We start from the raw sequence: 8,869 nt of genomic DNA on the forward strand, positions 1-8,869 counted from the left end.
GAGACGAATTTAAGGAGCTAGGAGCTAAATTAAAACGTAGGACCTCAAAAGTAGTAATCTCGGGATTGCTACCAGTGCCACGTGCTAGTCAGAGTACGAATCGTAGGATAGCTCAGATGAATACGTGGCTTGAGCAGTGGTGCAGTAGGGAGGGATTCAAATTCCTGGGGCATTGGAACCGGTTCTGGGGAAGGTGGGACCAGTACAAACCAGACGGTCTGCACCTAGGCAGGACCGAAACCAATGTCCTAGGGGGAGTGTTTGCTAGTGCTGTTGGGGAGGAGTTAAACTAATATGGCAGGGGGATGGGAACCAATGCAGGGAGACAGAGGGAAACAAAAAGGAGACAAAAGTAAAAGACAGAAAGGAGATGAGTAAAAGTGGAGGGCAGAGAAACCCAAGGCAAAAAACAAAAAGGGCCACTGGATATAAAGGGGCTGCAGGAGGGGGGAAAACTAAAATTCATGGTTTAAAAACTAGTATTAAAACACTCTACCTAAACGCATGTAGCATTCGAAATAAAGTAAATGAGTTGACGGCACAAATAATTACAAATGGGTATGATTTGGTGGCCATTACAGAAACGTGGTTGCAGGGTAGCCAAGACTGGGAATTAAACATACTGGGGTATCTGACGATTCGGAAAGATAGACAAGAAGGGAAAGGAGGTGGGGTAGCTCTGTTAATAAAGAATGATATCAGGGCAGTTGTGAGAGACGATATTGGCTCTAATGAACAAAATGTTGAATCATTATGGGTGGATATTAGAGGAAAAAGTCACTGGTGGGCGTAGTTTATAGGTCCCCAAATAATAACTTCACGGTGGGGTGGGCAATAATCAAGGGAATAATGGAGGCATGTGAAAAAGGAACAGCAGTAATCATGGGGGATTTTAACCTACATATCGATTGGTCAAATCAAATCGCACGGGGTAGCCTGGAGGAGGAATTCATAGAATGCATATGGGATTGTTTCTTCGAACAGTATGTTACAGAACCTACAAGGGAGCAAGCTATCTTAGATCTGGTCCTATGTAATGAGACAGGAAAAATAAACAATCTCCGAGTAAAAGATCCTCTCGGAATGAGTGATCACAGTATGGTTAAATTTGTAATACAGATTGAGGGTGAGGAAGTAGTGTCTCAAACGAGCATACTATGCTTAAACAAAGGGGACTACAGTGGGATGAGGGCAGAGTTGGCTGAAGTAGACTGGGAACACAGACTAAACGGTGGCACAATTGAGGAACAGTGGAGGACTTTTAAGGAGCTCTTTCATAGTGCTCAACAAAAATATATTCCAGTGAAAAAGAAGGGCGGTAAGATAGGGATGACCAGCCGTGGATAACCAAGGAAATAAAGGAGAGTATCAAATTAAAGACCAATGCGTATAAGGTGGCCAAGGTTAGTGGGAAACTAGAAGATTGGGAAAATTTTAAACAACAGCAAAGAATGACTAAGAAAGCAATAAAGAAAGGAAAGATAGATTACGAAGGTAAACTTGCGCAAAACATAAAAACAGATAGTAAAAGCTTTTACCGATATATAAAACGGAAAAGAGTGACTAAAGTAAATGTTGGTCCCTTAGAAGATGAGAAGGGGGATTTAATAATGGAAAATGTGGAAATGGCTGAGACCTTAAACAATTATTTTGCTTCGGTCTTCACAGTGGAAGACACAAAAACCATGCCAAAAATTGCTGGTCACAGGAATGTGGGAAGGGAGGACCTTGAGACAATCACTATCACTAGAGGGGTAGTGCTGGACAGGCTAATGGGACTCAAGGTAGACAAGTTCCCTGGTCCTGATGAAATGCATCCCAGGGTATTAAAAGAGATGGCGGAAGTTATAGCAGATGCATTCGATATAATCTACAAAATTCTCTGGACTCTGGGGAGGTGCCAGCGGATTGGAAAGCAGCTAATGTAACGCCTCTGTTTAAAAAAGGGGGCAGACAAAAGGCAGGTAACTATAGGCCGGTTAGTTTAACATCTGTAGTGGGGAAAATGCTTGAAACTATCATTAAGGAAGAAATAGCGGGACATCTAGATAGGAATAGTGCAATCAAGCAGACGCAGCATGGATTCATGAAGGGGAAATCATGTTTAACTAATTTATTGGAATTCTTTGAGGATATAACAAGCATGCTGGATGGAGGTGTACCGATGGATGTGGTGTATTTAGATTTCCAAAAGGCATTCGATAAGGTGCCACACAAAAGGTTACTGCAGAAGATAAAGGCACGCGGAGTCAGAGGAAATGTATTAGCAATGATAGAGAATTGGCTGGCTAACAGAAAGCAGAGAGTCGGGATAAATGGGTCCTTTTCGGGTTGGAAATCAGTGGTTAGTGGTGTGCCACAGGGATCGGTGCTGGGACCACAACTGTTCACAATATACATAGATGACCTGGAAGAGGGGACAGAGTGTAGTGTAACAAAATTTGCAGATAACACAAAGATTATTGGGAAAGCGGGTTGTGTAGAGGAAACAGAGAGGCTGCAAAGAGATTTAGATAGGTTAAGCGAATGGGTTAAGGTTTGGCAGATGGAATACAATGTCGGAAAGTGTGAGGTCATCCACCTTGGAAAAAAAACAGTGAAAGGGAATATTATTTGAATGGGGAGAAATTACAACATGCTGAGGTGCAGAGGGACCTGGGGGTCCTTGTGCATAAATCCCAAAAAGTTAGTTTGCAGGTGCAGCAGGTAATCAGGAAGGCGAATGGAATGTTGGCCTTCATTGCGAGAGGGATGGCGTACAAAAGCAGGGAAGTCCTGCTGCAATTGTATAGGGTATTGGTGAGGCCGCACCTGGAGTACTGCGTACAGTTTTGGTCACCTTAGTTAAGGAAGGATATACTAGCTTTTGAGGGGGTACAGAGACGATTCACTAGGCTGATTCCAGAGATGAGGGTTACCATATGATGATAGATTGTGTAGACTGGGTCTTTACTCGTTGGAGTTCAGAAGGATGAGGGGTGATCTTATAGAAACATTTAAAATAATGAAAGGGATAGACAAGATAGAGGCAGAAAGGTTGTTTCCACTGGTCGGGGAGACTAGAACTAGGGGGCACAGCCTCAAAATACGGGGGAGCCAATTTAAAACCGAGTTGAGAAGGAATTTCTTCTCCCAGAGGGTTGTGAATCTGTGGAATTATCTGCCCAAGGAAGCAGTTGAGGCTAGCTCATTGAATGTATTCAAGTCACAGATAGATAGATTTTTAACCAATAAGGGAATTAAGGGTTGTGGGGAGCGGGCGGGTAAGTGGAGCTGAGTCCACGGCCAGATCAGCCATGATCTTGTTGAATGGCGGAGCAGGCTCGAGGGGCTAGATGGCCTACTCCTGTTCCAAATTCTTATGTTCTTATGTCAGTACATTACCTCTAATACTATGTGCTTTGATTTTGCACACCAATCTCTTGTGTGGGACCTTGTCAAAAGCCTTTTGAAAGTCCAAATACACCACATCCACTGGTTCTCCCCTGTCCACTCTACTAGTTTCATCCTCAAAATATTCCAGAAGATTTGTCAGGCATGATTTCCCCTTCATAAATCCATGCTGACTTGGACCAATCCTATCACTGCTTTCCAAATGTGCTGCTATTTCATCCTTAATGATTGATGCCAACATTTTCCCCACTACTGATGTCAGGCTAACTGGTCTATAATTACTAGTGGGGCACTAGCATCGAGTGGAGTATGGGGACCCGTGAAATAGAGGAAGGAACAATCTTATTCAAGGAACATCTGTCTTATCCACAGGTCCAGACCTCCCATTACCAAAGTTAAGAGTTAGCATGCAAAACACATTTATGTCATTTTATCTGGTCATTTTATTTTCCTGTTACCCTTTGCTGAGATGAGATAACAACAACAACTTGCATTTATATAGGGGCACAGTTATTTGCACTGTGAAAATGGCCGCATTGTCTCTGATTGGCTTTCCATTATCACATGACTTGAGTGCTGATTGGTCCCCTTGGAGGATAAGCCACATCCAGCAGTTTCTCTGGAATGTGTAACTGGAACTGCCCTGCCCAAGTATTGACTCACTTTGCAAAGTGTAATTTGATGCATTCTGACTTCAGAAGCCACAGAGGCTAGATCTCCACCAACCCAGCAAAAGCTCCTTTCCCCAGCCCAATTCCATGCCTCCCCCAGCCCAAGTTCCTTATGTTAAACCTCCGCCCGCCATAGATGGGGCATTGTGTGTGGCTCACGGATTGTTAACAGGTTTATTGGGTATTAAGTGAATAGTGACAGTGCCGTGACTTCTGGATTTCATCCACTCCAACCATGTCCTTTGTAACACACGCACCAAGCTTTCTGAGAAATTGGGAGTGGGTGTAAAGGGGGTTGGAAGAACGTGATCCGTCTTCCCTGAGTTCCCTCTCTCCCCTCCGATTCCCCCCTCCCTTTTCCATCCCGGTCACTCTCTCTCTCTCTCTCTCTCTCTCTCACGCGCCCCCCCCCCCCCCCGTGCCTCTCTCCTCACCACCCCCGTCTCTCTCTCTCTCTCTCCTCCCCTATATCTCTCCACCACTCCCCGCCCACTCCCCCGTGTCTCTCACTTTCTTACCTCCACCCATCTCTCTTGGTCTCTCTCTCTCTTCCCCCTCCCATCCCTCTTTTTCCTCCCCCCTCCCCCCCACACATGTCTCTTTCCTCCCACCCCACCATCTCTCTCTCCCCATCTCTCTCGCTTCAGCCCCCCCATCTCTCTCTCTCCCCTCCCCCCTCCACTCCACCGTGTCTCTCTCTCTCCCTCCCCCTCCACCCGCGCCCCCCGTCTCTCTCTCTCTCCCTCTCCACACCCCCGTCTCTCTCTCTCTCCGCCCCCGGTCTCTCTCCCCTCCCCCACGGTCTCTCTCTCCCACTCCCCCCCCCCCCCACGTGACTCTCTCTCCCCCCACCCCTGTGTCTCTTTCTGCCCCCCCCCCACCCACCCCGTGTCTCTCTCTCTCTCTCTCTGCAACCCTCCAACCCCATGTCTCTCCCCCCCAACCTCACCCCCCCCCCTGCGAGAAATCGGGTGTGGGTGTAAAGGGAGTTGGAAGAACGTGATGCGTCTTCCCTGAGTTCCCTCTCTCCCCTCTGATCTCCCCCTCCCTCGTCTCTCTCTCTCTCTCTCTCTCTCTCTCCCCCCACCGTGTCAATCTCTCTCTCCCCCCACCCCATGTCTCTCTCTCTCCACCTCCGCCCCCCCCCCACCCCGCCCCACAAACAACAATGCAATAATGACCAGATAATCTGTTTTTAGTGATGTTGATTGAGGGATGAATATTGGCTAGGACACCGGGGATAACTCCCTTGCTCTTTTTTGAAATAGTGCCATGGGATCTTTTATGTCCACCTGAGAGAGCAGACAGGTCCTCGGTTTAATGTCTCAACCGAAACACGGCATCTCCGACAGTGCAGCACTCCCTCAGCACTGCACAGGAGTGTCAGCCTAGATTTATGTGCTCAAGTCCCTTGGGTGGGATTTGAACCCACAACCTTTTGACTCAGAGGTGAGAGTGCTCCCAACTGAGTCATGGCTGACATGTCCTTCACCATCATGAGATCATACAAACATATAGAATTGATGGACATGAAAAGATAAGCTGGTCCATCAACCTGCCCCACATCTCAGGATCATAGAATCACAGAATGGTTACAGCACGGACGGAGGCCATTCGGCCCGTCGAGCCCGTGCCGACTCTCAGCTAGTCCCACTCCCCCGCCCTTTCCCCTGTAGCCCTGCAAATTTATTTCCTTCAGATATTTATCCAATTCCCTTTTGAAAGATAAAATTGAGTCTGCCTTACTCCACCCTTTCAGGCAGTGCATTCTAGAACCCAACTACTCGCTGCATAAAAAAGTTTTTTCTTACATCGCCTTTGGTTCTTTTGCCAATCACCTTAGATCTGTGTCCTCTGCGTCCCGACCCTTCTGCCAATGGGAACAGTTTCTCTCTATCTGCTCTGTCCAGACCCCTCATAATTTTGAAGGCTCCTCATGATTTTGATGGCTGGAGCATCACGATTGTATCAGCACTAATGACTGCAGACAACTCAGGACAACTCCAACACAAAAGGTCCTGGACCTCAGGTAAAGTTACCATTTGTCAGTGGAAACATTTACTGTAACTCATCATTGACTGAGCAATATGATAAGTTTCCCAAACTCTTATTAAATGTTGCCCATGAAAGTCCAAAGTACAAAATTGGCTTGTATTTAGAACGTCGCAAACATCTAAGTAAGTTGGACGTAAACATAAGAACTTAAGAACATAAGAAATAGGAGTAGGAGTAGGCCATATGGCCCCTCGAGCCTGCTCTGCCATTAATACGATCTTGGCTGATCCGATCATGGACTCAGGTCCACTTTCCCGCCTGCTCCCCATAACCCCTTATTCCCTTATCGGTTAGGAAACTGTCTATTTCTGTCTTAAATTTATTCAATGTCCCAGCTTCCACAGCTCTCTGAGGCAGCGAATTCCACAGATTTACAACCCTCTGAGAGAAGAAATTTCTCCTCATCTCAGTTTTAAATGGGCGGCCCCTTATTCTAAGATTATGCCCCCTAGTTCTAGTCTCCCCCATCTGTGGAAACATTCTCTCTGCATCCACCTTGTCAAGCCCCCTCATAATCTTATACATTTCGATAAGATCACCTCTCAATCTTCTGAATTCCAATGAGTAGAGGCCCAACCTACTCAACCTTTCCTCATAAGTCAACCCCCTCATCTCCGGAATAAACCTAGTGAACCTTCTCTGAACTGTCTCCAAAGCAAGTAAATCTTTCGTAAATATGGAAACCAAAACTATTGTGTTCCTAACACAGATGAGACTGCACACAGGGAGGTTAAAGTAACAGTGACCTCAGTCTTTATTAAGACACTCCAGAGTGAGTAACAGGCCTTAGGGGCCGGCTTATATACAGTGCTCCCAAGGGATGCTGGGATCCCTTGAGACTTCAGGGGATGCGCTCCCTGGTGGTGGAACATGGGAGTGCATGCTTTACAGATACACAACAAAAACTACACGCAATACTCCATGTGTGGCCTCACCAATACCCTGTATAGCTGCAGCAAAACTTCGCTGCTTTTATACTCCATTCCCTTTGCAATAAAAGCCAAGATTCCATTGGCCTTCCTGATCACTTGCTGTACCTGCATACTAACCTTTTGTGTTTCATGCACAAGTACCCCCAGGTCCCGCTGTACTGCAGCACTTTGCAATCTTTCTCCATTTAAATAATAACTTGCTCTTTGATTTTTTTCTGCCAAAGTACATGACCTCACACTTTCCAACATTATTCTCCATCTGCCAAATTTTTGCAAAGATTACATTATCCTCTGTCTTTGATATGAACTCAGTTACATCTACCCAGCCATCCTTGTTGGAAGCGGATGTGTGTGGAGGTTGGGAGAGGGCCAGATTGACCAGGGATTTGATGCCCCCATAGTTGAATAGCGCACTGCCATTCACTGTCAACGTGAGAATGGCCCCCTTGCTCATTTATCGGAGGGTGCGAGCAAGGACTCAGGAGTGGAGAAAATAAATAAAGAAAAAATATAAAATGAAAATACAAAACATAGGAAATGTTTAAAACAATAATCTAATGTTAGAAATACATCAGAAGGAGTGAGTAGGGAATAATTATGAGGGGGGGAGTAAAAAGAGCAGAAACAATATTTTTAAATATTTTTTCAAATATAGCATTTATATTACAGTAATGAAGATATTCCCAATATTTTAGTACTTACAGTAAGATACTCCTAATGTCATATTACTTACGGTGATACTGATACTTTCTGGGGGTCGATGATGGGAAGTGTAAGGTTTGGATCCAAGAGAGACAAATCAAGTATTTTCTGAATGGTGAGAGACTAGGAGCTGTGAAAAAGCAAAGGGATGTGTGTGTACAGGTACAGAAATCACTAAACGCTAGTGCACAGGTACAAAACGTGATCAAAAAGCCGAATGAAATGTTGCCTTTTATCTCAAGTGGTCGAATACAAAGATTCCATGATATCTTAATTTTAACAGTGATACATACTCTCAATATCTTAGTATTTACAGTATAAACACTCCCAATATCTTAGTATTTACAGTACTAAAGATGCTCTCGATAGCTCTGTATTTACAGAAAGATAGGGCTCAAAATTGGCCCACCCTTTTTTTCAGCGCACTCACCAGAGCTGTGCTGACTTTGTGGGCTGAAAACGGCGCCGAAATGATGTCTCCGGATTCTGGCCGCTCTGTGGCCTCTCTCATGACGCGGCGTGGTCTGTTGATTAGGGAGCGGAGCTAGGGCCCTGCGTGAAAAACAATGCCGGCAGCTCTCTGCATGCGCACTGGAGCGTTCACGCATGCGCAGTAGCTCCTCTGCAGTGTGGAACCCGATGTGTCCCGCCCCTATCCCAGACCGAATGGCCTCATGACGCGCGCTGGACTAGTACTATGTTCGCTGGAATAGTCAGAGAGAGAGAGTCAGAGAGAGAGTCAGTCAGAGAGAGAGTCAGTCAGAGAGAGAGTCAGAGAGAGAGAGAGTTAGAAAGAGAGTCAAGTCAGTCAGAGAGTCAGAGAGAGAGTCAGAGAAAGAGAGTCAGTCAGTGAGAGAGAGAGTCAGAGAGAGAGAGTTAGAAAGAGAGTCAGCCAGTCAGAGAGTCAGAGAGAGAGTCAGAGAGAGAGAGTCAGTCAGTGAGAGAGAGAGTCAGTCAGAGAGAGAGTCAGAGAGAGAGAGTCAGAGAGAGTCAGTCAGAGAGAGAGAGTCAGAGAGAGAGAGTCAGAGAGAGTCAGTGAGAGAGAGAGTCAGTGAGAGAGAGAATCAGTCAGAGAGTCAGTCAGAGAGAGAGTCAGAGAGAGAGAGTCAGAGAGAG

The sequence above is a fragment of the Pristiophorus japonicus genome, chromosome 7, assembly GCF_044704955.1.
Source record: "Pristiophorus japonicus isolate sPriJap1 chromosome 7, sPriJap1.hap1, whole genome shotgun sequence".
Lineage (NCBI taxonomy): Eukaryota > Metazoa > Chordata > Chondrichthyes > Pristiophoridae > Pristiophorus > Pristiophorus japonicus.